Below are 15,888 nucleotides of genomic sequence, written 5' to 3'. Positions count from 1 at the left end.
AGAAAGAAACACAGAAACGAAGAAAGAAACGGAGAAACGAAGAAAGAAACGGAGAATCGGAGAAATAAATGGAGAAACGAAGAAATAAACGGAGAAACGGAGAAATAAATGGAGAAACGAAGAAATAAACGGAGAAACGAAGAAAGAAACGGAGAAACGAAGAAAGCCACGGAGAAACGAAGACAGAAACGGAGAAACGAAGAAAGAAACGGAGAAACGAAGAAAGAAACGGAGAAACGAAGAAAGAAACGGAGAAACGTAGAAAGAAACGGAGAAACGAAGAACGAAACGGAGTAACGAAGAAAGAAACGAAGAAACGAAGAAAGAAACGGAGACATAAATGGAGAAACAAACTAATAAACGGAGAAACGAACAAGGAAACGGAGAAACGAAAAAAGAAACGGAGAAACGAAGAAAGAAACGCAGAAACGAAGAAAGAAACGCAGAAACGAAGAAAGGAACGGCGAAACGAAGGAAGAAACGGAGAAACGAAGAAAGAAACGGAGAAACGAAGAAGGAAACGGAGAAATAAATGGAGAAACGAAGAAATAAACGGAGAAACGAACAAGGAAACGGAGAAACGAAGAAAGAAACGGAGAAACGAAGATAGAAACGGAGAAACGAAGAAAGAAACGGAGAAACGAAGAAAGAAACGGAGAAACGAAGAAATAAATGGAGAAACGAAGAAATAAACGGAAAAACGAACAAGAAAACGGAGAAACGAAGATAGAAACGGAGAAACGAAGAAAGAAACGGAGAGACGGAGAAATAAATGGAGAAACGAAGAAATAAACGGAGAAACGAACCAGGAAACGGAGAAACGAAGATAGAAACGGAGAAACGAAGACAGAAATGGAGAAACGAAGAAAGAAACGGAGAAACGAAGAAAGAAACGGAGAAACGAACAAAGAAACGGAGAAACGAAGAAAGAAACGGAGAAATGAAGAAAGAAACGGAGAAACGAAGTAAGAAACGGAGAAACGAAGAAAGAAACGGAGATACGAAGAAAGAAACGGAGAAACGAAGAAAGAAACGGATAAACGAAGAAAGAAACGGAGAAACCAGCAAAGAAACGGAGAAACGAAGAAGGAAACGGAGAAACGAAGAAAGAAACGGAGAAACGAAGAAATAAATGGAGAAACGAAGAAATAAACGGAAAAACGAACAAGAAAACGGAGAAACGAAGATAGAAACGGAGAAACGAAGATAGAAATGGAGAAACGAAGAAAGAAACGGAGAAACGAAGAAAGAAACGGAGAAACGAACAAAGAAACGGAGAAACGAAGAAAGAAACGGAGAAATGAAGAAAGAAACGGAGAAACGAAGAAAGAAACGGAGAATCGGAGAAATAAATGGAGAAACGAAGAAATAAACCGAGAAACGGAGAAAGAAACGGAGAAACGAACAAAGAAACGGAGAAACGAACAAAGAAACGGAGAAACGATCAAAGAAACGGAGAAACGAACAAACAATCGGAGAAACGAAGAAAGAAACGGAGAAACGCAGAAATAAATGGAGAAACGAAGAAATAAACGGAGAAACGAAGATAGAAACGGAGAAACGAAGAAATAAACGGGAGAAACGAACAAAGAAACTGAGAAACGAACAAAGAAACGGAGAACGAACAAAGAAACAGAGGAAAACGGACAAAGAAACGGAGAAACGAAGAAAGAAACGGAGAAACGGAGAATTAAATGGAGAAACGAAGAATGAAACGGAGAAACGAGGAAAAACGGAGAAATGAAGAAAGAAACGGAGAAGCGAAGAAAGAAACGGAGAAACGAATAAAGAAACGGAGAAACGAGCAAAGAAACGGAGAAACGAAGAAGGAAACGGAGAAACGAAGAAAGAAACGGAGAAACGAAGAAATAAATGGAAAAACGAACAAGAAAACGGAGAAACGAAGATAGAAACGGAGAAACGAAGATAGAAATGGAGAAACGAAGAAAGAAACGGAGAAACGAAGAAAGAAACGGAGAAACGAAGAAAGAAACGGAGAAACGGAGAAATAAATGGAGAAACGAAGAAATAAACGGACAAATGGAGAAACGAAGAAAGAAACGGAGAAACGAACAAAGAAACGGAGAAACGAAGAAAGAAACGGAGAAACGAAGAAAGAAACACAGAAACGAAGAAAGAAACGGAGAAACGAAGAAAGAAACGGAGAATCGGAGAAATAAATGGAGAAACGAAGAAATAAACGGAGAAACGGAGAAATAAATGGAGAAACGAAGAAATAAATGGAGAAACGAAGAAATAAACGGAAAAACGAACAAGAAAACGGAGAAACGAAGATAGAAATGGAGAAACGAAGAAAGAAACGGAGAAACGAAGAAAGAAACGGAGAAACGAACAAAGAAACGGAGAAACGAAGAAAGAAACGGAGAAATGAAGAAAGAAACGGAGAAACGAAGAAAGAAACGGAGAATCGGAGAAATAAATGGAGAAACGAAGAAATAAACCGAGAAACGGAGAAAGAAACGGAGAAACGAAGAAAGAAACGAAGAAACGAAGAAAAAAACGGAGACATAAATGGAGAAACAAACTAATAAACGGAGAAACGAACAAGGAAACGGAGAAACGAAAAAAGAAACGGAGAAACGAAGAAAGAAACGCAGAAACGAAGAAAGAAACGCAGAAACGAAGAAAGGAACGGCGAAACGAAGGAAGAAACGGAGAAACGAAGAAAGAAACGGAGAAACGAAGAAGGAAACGGAGAAATAAATGGAGAAACGAAGAAATAAACGGAGAAACGAACAAGGAAACGGAGAAACGAAGAAAGAAACGGAGAAACGAAGATAGAAACGGAGAAACGAAGAAAGAAACGGAGAAACGAAGAAAGAAACGGAGAAACGAAGAAATAAATGGAGAAACGAAGAAATAAACGGAAAAACGAACAAGAAAACGGAGAAACGAAGATAGAAACGGAGAAACGAAGAAAGAAACGGAGAGACGGAGAAATAAATGGAGAAACGAAGAAATAAACGGAGAAACGAACCAGGAAACGGAGAAACGAAGGTAGAAACGGAGAAACGAAGACAGAAATGGAGAAACGAAGAAAGAAACGGAGAAACGAAGAAAGAAACGGAGAAACGAACAAAGAAACGGAGAAACGAAGAAAGAAACGGAGAAATGAAGAAAGAAACGGAGAAACGAAGTAAGAAACGGAGAAACGAAGAAAGAAACGGAGATACGAAGAAAGAAACGGAGAAACGAAGAAAGAAACGGATAAACGAAGAAAGAAACGGAGAAACCAGCAAAGAAACGGAGAAACGAAGAAGGAAACGGAGAAACGAAGAAAGAAACGGAGAAACGAAGAAATAAATGGAGAAACGAAGAAATAAACGGAAAAACGAACAAGAAAACGGAGAAACGAAGATAGAAACGGTGAAACGAAGATAGAAATGGAGAAACGAAGAAAGAAACGGAGAAACGAAGAAAGAAACGGAGAAACGGAGAAATAAATGGAGAAACGAAGAAATAAACGGACAAATGGAGAAACGAAGAAAGAAACGGAGAAATGAAGAAAGAAACGGAGAAACGAAGAAAGAAACGGAGAAACGAATAAAGAAACGGAGAAACGAGCAAAGAAACGGAGAAACGAAGAAGGAAACGGAGAAACGAAGAAAGAAACGGAGAAACGAAGAAATAAATGGAGAAACGAAGAAATAAACGGAAAAACGAACAAGAAAACGGAGAAACGAAGATAGAAACGGAGAAACGAAGATAGAAATGGAGAAACGAAGAAAGAAACGGAGAGACGGAGAAATAAATGGAGAAACGAAGAAATAAACGGAGAAACGAACCAGGAAACGGAGAAACGAAGATAGAAACGGAGAAACGAAGACAGAAATGGAGAAACGAAGAAAGAAACGGAGAAACGAAGAAAGAAACGGAGAAACGAAGATAGAAACGGAGAAACGAAGACAGAAATGGAGAAACGAAGAAAGAAACGGAGAAACGAAGAAAGAAACGGAGAAACGAACAAAGAAACGGAGAAACGAAGAAAGAAACGGAGAAATGAAGAAAGAAACGGAGAAACGAAGTAAGAAACGGAGAAACGAAGAAAGAAACGGAGATACGAAGAAAGAAACGGAGAAACGAAGAAAGAAACGGATAAACGAAGAAAGAAACGGAGAAACCAGCAAAGAAACGGAGAAACGAAGAAGGAAACGGAGAAACGAAGAAAGAAACGGAGAAACGAAGAAATAAATGGACAAACGAAGAAATAAACGGAAAAACGAACAAGAAAACGGAGAAACGAAGATACAAACGGAGAAACGAAGATAGAAATGGAGAAACGAAGAAAGAAACGGAGAAACGAAGAAAGAAACGGAGAAACGGAGAAATAAATGGAGAAACGAAGAAATAAACGGACAAATGGAGAAACGAAGAAAGAAACGGAGAAATGAAGAAAGAAACGGAGAAACGAAGAAGGAAACGGAGAAACGAATAAAGAAACGGAGAAACGAGCAAAGAAACGGAGAAACGAAGAAGGAAACGGAGAAACGAAGAAAGAAACGGAGAAACGAAGAAATAAATGGAGAAACGAAGAAATAAACGGAAAAACGAACAAGAAAACGGAGAAACGAAGATAGAAACGGAGAAACGAAGATAGAAATGGAGAAACGAAGAAAGAAACGGAGAAACGAAGAAAGAAACGGAGAAACGGAGAAATAAATGGAGAAACGAAGAAATAAACGGACAAATGGAGAAACGAAGAAAGAAACGGAGAAACGAACAAAGAAACGGAGAAACGAAGAAAGAAACGGAGAAACCAAGAAAGAAACACGGAAACGAAGAAAGAAACGGAGAAACGAAGAAAGAAACGGAGAATCGGAGAAATAAATGGAGAAACGAAGAAATAAACGGAGAAATAAATGGAGAAACGAAGAAATAAATGGAGAAACGAAGAAATAAACGGAAAAACGAACAAGAAAACGGAGAAACGAAGATAGAAACGGAGAAACGAAGATAGAAATGGAGAAACGAAGAAAGAAACGGAGAAACGAAGAAAGAAACGGAGAAACGAACAAAGAAACGGAGAAACGAAGAAAGAAACGGAGAAATGAAGAAAGAAACGGAGAAACGAAGAAAGAAACGGAGAATCGGAGAAATAAATGGACAAACGAAGAAATAAACCGAGAAACGGAGAAAGAAACGGAGAAACGAACAAAGAAACGGAGAAACGAACAAAGAAACGGAGAAACGATCAATGAAACGGAGAAACGAACAAACAATCGGAGAAACGAAGAAAGAAACGGAGAAACGCAGAAATAAATGGAGAAACGAAGAAATAAACGGAGAAACGAAGATAGAAACGGAGAAACGAAGAAAGAAACGGAGAAACGGAGAAATAAATGGAGAAACGAACAAGAAAACGGAGAAACGAAGATAGAAACGGAGAAACGAAGATAGAAACGGAGAAACGAAGAAAGAAACGGAGAAACGAAGAAAGAGACGGAGAAATGAAGAAAGAAACGGAGAAACGAAGAAAGAAACGGAGAATCGGAGAAATAAATGGAGAAACGAAGAAATAAACCGAGAAACGGAGAAAGAAACGGAGAAACGAACAAAGAAACGGAGAAACGAACAAAGAAACGGAGAAACGATCAAAGAAACGGAGAAACGAACAAACAATCGGAGAAACGAAGAAAGAAACGGAGAAACGCAGAAATAAATGGAGAAACGAAGAAATAAACGGAGAAACGAAGATAGAAACGGAGAAACGAAGAAATAAACGGAGAAACGAACAAAGAAACTGAGAAACGAACAAAGAAACGGAGAAACGAACAAAGAAACAGAGAAACGGACAAAGAAACGGAGAAACGAAGAAAGAAACGGAGAAACGGAGAATTAAATGGAGAAACGAAGAATGAAACGGAGAAACGAGGAAATAAACGGAGAAATGAAGAAAGAAACGGAGAAACAAAGAAAGAAACGGAGAAACGAACAAAAAAACGGAGAAACGAAGAAAGAAACGGAGAAATGAAGAATGAAACGGAGAACCGAAGAAAGAAACGGAGAAATAAATGGAGAAACGGAGAAAGAAACGGAGAAACGAAGAAAGAAACGGAGAAACGAAGAAAGAAACGGAGAAACGAGGAAAGAAACTGAGAAACGAAGAAAGAAACGGAGAATCGGAGAAATAAATGGAGAAACGAAGAAATAGACCGAGAAACGGAGAAAGAAACGGAGAAACGAAGAAAGAAACGAAGAAAGAAACGGAGTAACGAAGAAAGAAACGGAGAAACGAGGAAAGAAACTGAGAAACGAAGAAAGAAACGGAGAATCGGAGAAATAAATGGAGAAACGAAGAAATAGACCGAGAAACGGAGAAAGAAACGGAGGAACGAAGAAAGAAACGGAGAAACGAAGAAAGAAACGGAGTAACGAAGAAGGAAACGGAGAAACGAAGAAAGAAACGGAGAAACGAAGAAATAAATGGAGAAACGAAGAAATAAACGGACAAACGAACAAGGAAACGGAGAAACGAAGATAGAAACGGAGAAACGAAGATAGAAATGGAGAAACGAAGAAAGAAACGGAGAAACGAAGAAAGAAACGGAGAAACGAACAAAGAAACGGAGAAACGAAGAAAGAAACGGAGAAACGGAGAATTAAATGGAGAAACGAAGAATGAAACGGAGAAACGAGGAAATAAACGGAAAAATGAAGACAGAAATGGAGAAACAAAGAAAGAAACGGAGAAACGAACAAAGAAACGGAGAAACGGAGAAAGAAACGGAGAAATGAAGAATGAAACGGAGAACCGAAGAAAGAAACGGAGAAATAAATGGAGAAACGAAGAAAGAAACGGAGAAACGAAGAAAGAAACGGAGAAACGAAGAAAGAAACGGAGAAACGAGGAAAGAAACTGAGAAACGAAGAAATAAACGGAGAATCGGAGAAATAAATGGAGAAACGAAGAAATAGACCGAGAAATGGAGAATGAAACGGAGGAACGAAGAAAGAAACGGAGAAACGAAGAAAGAAACGGAGTAACGAAGAAGGAAACGGAGAAACGAAGAAAGAAACGGAGAAACGAAGAAATAAATGGAGAAACGAAGAAATAAACGGACAAACGAACAAGGAAACGGAGAAACGAAGATAGAAACGGGGAAACGAAGAAATAAACCGAAAAACGGAGAAAGAAACGGAGAAACGAACAAAGAAACGGAGAAACGAGGAAAGAAACGGAGAAACGATGAAAGAAACGGAGAAACCAACAAAGAATCGGAGAAACGAAGAGAGAAACGGAGAAACGAAGAAAGAAACGGAGAAACGAAGAAAGAAACAGAGAAACGAAGAAAGAAACGGAGAATCGGAGAAATAAATGGAGAAACGAAGAAATAAACGGAGAAACGGAGAAAGAAACGGAGAAACGAAGAAAGAAACGGAGAAACGAAGAGAGAAACGGAGAAACGAAGAAAGAAACGGAGAAACGAAGAAAGAAACGGAGAAACGAAGGAAGAAACGCAGAAACGAAGAAAGAAACGGAGGAACGGAGAAATAAATGGAGAAATGAAGAAATAAACGGAGAAACGAAGAAATATACGGAGCAACGAAGAAAGAAACGGAGAAACGAAGATAGAAACGGGGAAACGAAGAAAGAAACGGAGAAACGAAGAAAGAAACGGAGAAACGAAGAAAGAAACGGAGAAACGAAGAAAGAAACGGAGAAACGAAGAAAGAAACGGAGAAACGAAGAAAGAAACGGAGAAACGAAGAAAGAATCGGAGAAACGAAGAAAGAAACGCAGAAACGAACAAAGAAACGGAGAAACGAACAAAGAAACGGAGAATCGGAGAAATAAATGGAGAAACGAAGAAATAAACGGAGAAACGGAGAAAGAAACGGAGAAACGAAGAAAGAAACGGAGAAACGAAGAAAGAAACCAAGAAACGAAGAAAGAAACGGAGAAATAAATGGAGAAACGAAGAAATAAAGCGAGAAACGGAAAAAGAAATGGAGAAACGAATAAAGAAACGGAGAAACGAAGAAAGAAACGGAGAAACGAACAAAGAAACGGAGAAACGAACAAAGAAACGAAGAAACGAACAAGCAAACGGAGAAACGAAGAAAGAAATGAAGAAACGAAGAAAAAAACGAAGAAACGAACAAAGTAACGGAGAAACGAACAAAGAAACGGAGAAACGAAGGAAGAAACGGAGAAACGAAGAAAGAATCGGAGAAACGAAGAACGAAACCGAGAAACGAAGAAAGAATCGGAGTAACGAAGAAAGAAGACGAGAAACGGAGAAATAAATGGAGAAACGAAGAAAGAAACGGAGAAACGAAGAAAGAAACGGAGAAACGAACAAAGGAATCGAGAAACGAAGAAAGAAACGGTGAAACGAAGAAAGAAACGGAGAATCGGAGAAATAAATGGAGAAACGAAGAAATAAACGGAGAAACGGAGAAATAAAAGGAGAAACGAAGAAATAAACGGAGAAACGAACAAAAAAAACGGAGAAACGAAGAAAGAAACGGAGAAACGAAGAAAGAAACGGAGAAACGAAGAAAGAAACGGAGAAACGAAGAAAGAAACGGAGAAACGAAGGAAGAAACGCAGAAACGAAGAAAGAAACGGAGGAACGGAGAAATAAATGGAGAAATGAAGAAATAAACGGAGAAACGAAGAAATATACGGAGAAACGAAGAAAGAAACGGAGAAACGAAGAAAGAAACGGAGATACGAAGAAAGAAACGGAGAAACGAAGAAAGAAACGGAGAAACGAAGAAAGAAACGGAGAAACGAACAAAGGAATCGAGAAACGAACAAAGAAACGGTGAAACGAAGAAAGAAACGGAGAAACGGAGAAATAAATGGAGAAACGAAGAAATAAACGGAAAAACGGAGAAATAAATGGAGAAACGAAGAAATAAACGGAGAAACGAACAAAGAAACGGAGAAACGAAGAAAGAAACAGAGAAACGAAGAAAGAAACGGAGAAACGAACAAAGAAACGGAGAAACGAAGAAAGAAACGGAGAAACGAAGGAAGAAACGCAGAAACGAAGAAAGAAACGGAGGAACGGAGAAATAAATGGAGAAATGAAGAAATAAACGGAGAAACGAAGAAAGAAACGGAGGAACGGAGAAATAAGCGGAGAAACGAAGAAATAAACGGAGAAACGAAGAAAGAAACGGAGAAACGAAGAAAGAAACGGAGAAACGAACAAAGAAACGGAGAAACGAAGAAAGAAACGGAGAAACGGAGAAATAAATGGAGAAACGTAGAAATAAACGGAGAAACGAAGAAAGAAACGGAGAAACGAAGAAAGAAACGGAGAAACGAACAAAGAATCGGAGAAACGAACAAAGAAACGGAGAAACGAAAAAAGAAACGGAGAAACGAACAAAGAAACGGAGAAACGGAGAAATAAATGGAGAAACGAAGAAATAAACGGAGAAACGAAGAAAGAAACGGAGGAACGGAGAAATAAGCGGAGAAACGAACAAAGAAACGGAGAAACGAACAAAGAAACGGAGAAACGAACAAAGAAACGGAGAAACGAACAAAGAAACGGAGAAACGAACAAAGAAACGGAGAAACGGAGAAATAAATGGAGAAACGAAGAAATAAACGGAGAAATGAAGAAAGAAACGGAGGAACGGAGAAATAAGCGGAGAAACGAAGAAATAAACGGAGAAACGAAGAAAGAAACGGAGAAACGAAGAAAGAAACGGAAAACGAAGAAAGAACGGAGAAACGAAGAAAGAAACGGAGAAATAAATGGAGAAACGAAGAAATAAACCGAGAAACGGAAAAAGAAACGGAGAAACGAACAATGAAACGGAGAAACGAACAAAGAAACGGAGAAACGAACAAAGAAACGGAGAAACGAAGAGAGAAACGGAGTAACGAAAAAAGAAACGAAGAAACGAACAAAGAAACGGAGAAATAAAGGGAGAAACGAAGAAATAAACGGAGAAACGACCAAGGAAACGGAGAAACGAAGAAGGAAACGGAGAAACGAAGAAAGAAACGGAGAAACGAAGAAAGAAACGGAGAAACGAAGAAAGAAACGGAGAAACGAAGAAAGAAACGCAGAAACGATGAAAGAAACGGAGAAACGAAGAAAGGAACGGAGAGACGAAGGAAGAAACGGAGAAATGAAGAAAGAAACGGAGAAACGAAGAAGGAAACGGAGAAATAAATGGAGAAACGAAGAGATAAACGGAGAAACGAACAAGGAAACGGAGAAACGAAGAAAGAAACGGAGAAACGAAGATAGAAACGGAGAAACGAAGAAAGAAACGGAGAAACGAAGAAAGAAACGGAGAAACGGAGAAATAAATGGAGAAACGAAGAAAGAAACGAAGAAACGAACAAAGAAACGGAGAAATAAAGGGAGAAACGAAGAAATAAACGGAGAAACGAGCAAGGAAACGGAGAAACGAAGAAGGAAACGGAGAAACGAAGAAAGAAACGGAGAAACGAAGAAAGAAACGGAGAAACGAAGAAAGAAACGGAGAAATAAATGGAGAAACGAAGAGATAAACGGAGAAACGAACAAGGAAACGGAGAAACGAAGAAAGAAACGGAGAAACGAAGATAGAAACGGAGAAACGAAGAAAGAAACGGAGAAACGAAGAAAGAAACGGAGAAACGGAGAAATAAATGGAGAAACGAAGAAAGAAACGGAGAAACGAAGAAAGAAACGGAGTAACGAAGAAAGAAACGGACAAACGAAGAGAGAAACGGAGTAACGAAAAAAGAAACGAAGAAACGAACAAAGAAACGGAGAAATAAAGGGAGAAACGAAGAAATAAACGGAGAAACGAGCAAGGAAACGGAGAAACGAAGAAGGAAACGGAGAAACGAAGAAAGAAACGGAGAAACGAAGAAAGAAACGGAGAAACGAAGAAAGAAACGGAGAAACGAAGAAAGAAACGCAGAAACGAAGAAAGAAACGGAGAAACGAAGAAAGAAACGGAGAAACGAAGAAAGAAACGGAGAATCGGAGAAAGAAATGGAGAAACGAAGAAATAAACGGAGAAACGGAGAAATAAATGGAGAAACGAAGAATTAAACGGAGAAACGAAGAAAGAAACGGAGAAACGAACAAAGAAACGAAGAAACGAACAAAGAAACGGAGACATAAATGGAGAAACAAAGAAATAGCCGGAGAAACGAAGAAGGAAACGGAGAAACGAAGAAAGAAACGGAGAAACGAAGAAAGAAACGGAGAAACGAAGAAAGAAACGGAGGAACGAACAAAGAACCGGAGAAACGAAGAAAGAAACGGAGAAACGAAGAAAGAAACGCAGAAGCGAAGAAAGAAACGGAGAAACGAAGAAAGGTACGGAGAAACGAAGGAAGAAACGGAGAAACGAAGAAAGAAACGGAGAAACGAAGTAGGGAAGGGAGAAATAAATGGAGAAACGAAGAAATAAACGGAGAAACGAACAAGGAAACGGAGAAACGAAGAAAGAAACGGAGAAACGAAGATAGAAACGGAGAAACGAAGAAAGAAACGGAGAATCGAAGAAAGAAACGGAGATACGAACAAAGAAACGGAGAAACGGAGAAAGAAACGGAGGAACGTAGAAATAAATGGAGAAACGAAGAAATAAACGGAGAAACGGAGAAACGAAGAAAGAAACGGAGAAACGAAGAAAGAAACGGAGAAACGAAGAAAGAAACGGAGAAACGAAGAAAGAAACGGAGAAACGAAGAAAGAAACGGAGAAACGAAGAAAGAAACGGAGAAACGAAGAAAGAAACGGAGAAACGAAGAAAGAAACGGAGAAACGAAGAAAGAAACGGATAAACGAAAAAAGAAACGGAGAAACGAAGAAAGAAACGGAGAAACGAAGAAAGAAACGGAGAATCGGAGAAATAAATGGAGAAACGAAGAAATAAACGGAGAAACGGAGAAATAAATGGAGACGCGAAGAAATAAACGCAGAAACGAACAAAGAAACGGAGAAACGAACAAACAAACGAAGAAACGAAAAAGAAACGAAGAAAGAAACAGAGAAACGGAGAAAGAAACGGAGAAACGAAGAAAGAAACGGAGAAACGAAGAAAGAAACAGAGAAACGGAGAAATAAATGGAGAAACGAAGAAATAAACGGAGAAACGAACCAGGAAACGGAGAAACGAAGAAAGAAACGGAGAAACGAAGAAAGGAACGGCGAAACGAAGGAAGAAACGGAGAAACGAAGAAAGAAACGGAGAAACGAAGAAAGAAACGGAGAAACGAAGAAAGAAACGGAGAAACGAAGAAAGAAACGGAGAAACGAAGAAAGAAACGGAGAAACGAAGAAAGAATCGGAGAAACGGAGAAACGAAGAAAGAAACGGAGAAACGAAGAAAGAAATGGAGAAACGAAGAAAGAAACGGAGAAACGAAGAAAGAAACGGAGAAACGAACAAAGAAACGAAGAAACGAAAAAGAAACGGAGAAACGAAGAAAGAAACGGAGAAACGAAGAAACAAACGGAGAAACGAAGAAAGAATCGGAGAAACGAAGAAAGAAACGGAGAAACGAAGAAAGAAACGGAGAAACGAAGAAAGAAACGGAGAAACGAAGAAAGAAACGGAGAAACGAAGAAAGAAACGGAGAAACGAAGAAATAAACGGAGAAACGAAGAAATAAACGGACAAATGGAGAAACGAAGAAAGAAACGGAGAAACGAAGAAAGAAATGGAGAAACGAAGAAAGAAACGGAGAAACGAAGAAAGAAACGGAGAAACGAAGAAAGAAACGGAGAAACGAAGAAAGAAACGGAGAAACGAAGAAAGAAACGGAGAAACGAAGAAATAAACGGAGAAACGAAGAAATAAACGGACAAATGGAGAAACGAAGAAAGAAACGGAGAAACGAAGAAAGAAACGGAGAAACGAAGAAAGAATCGGAGAAACGAAGAAAGAAACGGAGAAACGAAGAAAGAAACGAAGGAACGTAGAAATAAATGGAGAAACGAAGAAATAAACGGACAAATGCAGAAACGAAGAAAGAAACGGAGAAACGAAGAAAGAAACGGAGAAACGAAGAAAGAAACGGAGAAACGAAGAGAGAAACGGAGAAACGAAGAAAGAATCGGAGAAACGAAGAAAGAAACGGAGAAACGAAGAAAGAAATGGAGAAACGAAGAAAGAAACGGAGAAACGAAGAAAGAAACGGAGAAACGAACAAAGAAACGAAGAAACGAAAAAGAAACGGAGAAACGAAGAAAGAAACGGAGAAACAAAGAAAGAAACGGAGAAACGAACAAAGAAACGGAGAAACGAAGAAAGAAACGGAGAAACGAAGAAAGAAACGGAGAAACGAACAAAGAAACGAAGAAACGAAAAAGAAACGGAGAAAAGAAGAAAGAAACGGAGAAACGAAGAAACAAACGGAGGAACGAACAAAGAACCGGGGAAACGAAGAAAGAAACGGAGAAACGAAGAAAGAAACGGAGGAACGTAGAAATAAATGGAGAAACGAAGAAATAAACGGAGAAACGGAGAAATAAATGGAGAAACGAAGAAATAAACGCAGAAACGAACAAAGAAACGGAGAAACGAACAAAAAAACGAAGACACGAAAAAGAAACGGAGAAACGAAGAAAGAAACGGAGAAACGAAGAAACAAACGGAGGAACGAACAAAGAACTGGAGAAACGAAGAAAGAAACGGAGAAACGAAGAAAGAAACGGAGAATCGGGGAAAGAAACGGAGAAACGAAGAAGGCAACGGAGAAATAAATGGAGAAACGAAGAAATAAACGGAGAAACGGAGAAATAAATGGAGAAACGAAGAAATAAACGCAGAAACGAACAAAGAAACGGAGAAACGAACAAAAAAACGAAGAAACGAAAAAGAAACGGAGAAACGAAGAAAGAAACGGAGAAACGAAGAAATAAACGGAGAAACGGACAAGGAAACGGAGAGACGAAGAAAGAAATGGAGAAACGAAGAAAGAAACGGAGAAACGAAGAAAGAAACGGAGAAACGAACAAAGAAACGAAGAAACGAAAAAGAAACGGAGAAACGAACAAAGAAACGGAGAAACGAAGAAACAAACGGAGGAACGAACAAAGAACCGGAGAAACGAAGAAAGAAACGGAGAAACGAAGAAAGAAACGAAGGAACGTAGAAATAAATGGAGAAACGAAGAAATAAACGGACAAATGCAGAAACGAAGAAAGAAACGGAGAAACGAAGAAAGAAACGGAGAAACGAAGAAAGAAACGGAGAAACGAAGAGAGAAACGGAGAAACGAAGAAAGAAACGGAGAAACGTAGAAAGAAACGGAGAAACGAAGAACGAAACGGAGGAACGAAGAAAGAAACGAAGAAACGAAGAAAGAAACGGAGTAACTGAGAAATAAATAGAGAAACGAAGAAATAAACGGCGATACGAACAAGGAAACGGAGAAACGAAGAAAGCAACGGAGAAACGAAGACAGAAACGGAGAAACGAAGAAAGAAACGGAGAAACGAAGAAAGGAACGGCGAAACGAAGGAAGAAACGGAGAAACGAAGAAAGAAACGGAGAAACGAAGAAGTAAACGGAGAAATAAATGGAGAAACGAAGAAGTAAACGGAGAAACGAAGAAAGAAACGGAGAAACGAAGAAAGAAACGGAGAAACGAAGAAAGAAACCGAGAAACGAAGAAAGAAACGGAGAAACGAAGAAAGAAACGGAGAAACGAAGAAAGAAACGGAGAAACGAAGAAAGAAACAGAGAAACGGAGAAATAAATGGAGAAACGAAGAAATAAACGGAGAAACGAAGAAAGAAACGGAGAAACGAAGAAGGAAACGGAGAAATAAATGGAGAAACGAAGAAATAAACGGAGAAACGAACAAGGAAACGGAGAAACGAAGAAAGAAACGGAGAAACGAAGATAGAAACGGAGAAACGAAGAAAGAAACGGAGAAACGAAGAAAGAAACGGAGAAACGAAGAAAGAAACAGAGAAACGGAGAAATAAATGGAGAAACGAAGAAATAAACGGAGAAACGAACCAGGAAACGGAGAAACGAAGAAAGAAATGGAGAAACGAAGAAAGAAACGGAGAAACGAAGAAAGAAACAGCGAAACGGAGAAATAAATGGAGAAACGAAGAAATAAACGGAGAAACGAACCAGGAAACGGAGAAACGAAGAAAGAAATGGAGAAACGAAGAAAGAAATGGAGAAACGAAGAAAGAAACGGAGAAACGAAGAAAGAAACGGAGAAACGAAGAAGGAAACGGAGAAATAAATGGAGAAACGAAGAAATAAACGGTGAAACGAACAAGGAAACGGGGAAACGAAGATAGAAACGGAGAAACGAAGAAAGAAACAGAGAAACGAGGAAAGAAACAGAGAAACGGAGAAATAAATGGAGAAACGAAGAAATAAACGGAGAAACGAACCAGGAAACGGAGAAACGACGAAAGAAACGGAGAAACGAAGAAAGAAACGGAGAAACGAAGAAAGAAACGGAGAAACGAAGAAAGAAACGGAGAAACGAAGAAAGAAACGGAGAAACGAAGAAAGAAACGGAGAAACGAAGAAAGAAACGGAGAAACGAAGAAAGAAACGGAGAAACGAAGAAAGAAACAGAGAAACGGAGAAATGAAGAAAGAAACGGAGAAACGAAGAAAGAAACGGAGAAACGAAGAAAGAAACGGAGAAACGAAGAAAGAAACAGAGAAACGGAGAAATAAATGGAGAAACGAACCAGGAAACGGAGAAACGAAGAAAGAAACGGAGAAACGAAGAAAGAAACGCAGAAACGAAGAAAGAAACGGAGAAACGAAGAAAGAAACAGAGAAACGGAGAAATAAATGGAGAAACGAAGAAATAAACGGAGAAACGAACCAGGAAACGGAGAAACGAAGAAAGAAATGGAGAAACGAAGAAAGAAATGGAGAAACGAAGAAAGAAACGGAGAAACGAAGAA

Source organism: Ptiloglossa arizonensis, chromosome 11 (assembly GCF_051014685.1).
Source record: "Ptiloglossa arizonensis isolate GNS036 chromosome 11, iyPtiAriz1_principal, whole genome shotgun sequence".
NCBI classification, from domain to species: domain Eukaryota; kingdom Metazoa; phylum Arthropoda; class Insecta; order Hymenoptera; family Colletidae; genus Ptiloglossa; species Ptiloglossa arizonensis.
Note: the sequence above shows the minus strand (reverse complement) of the source record.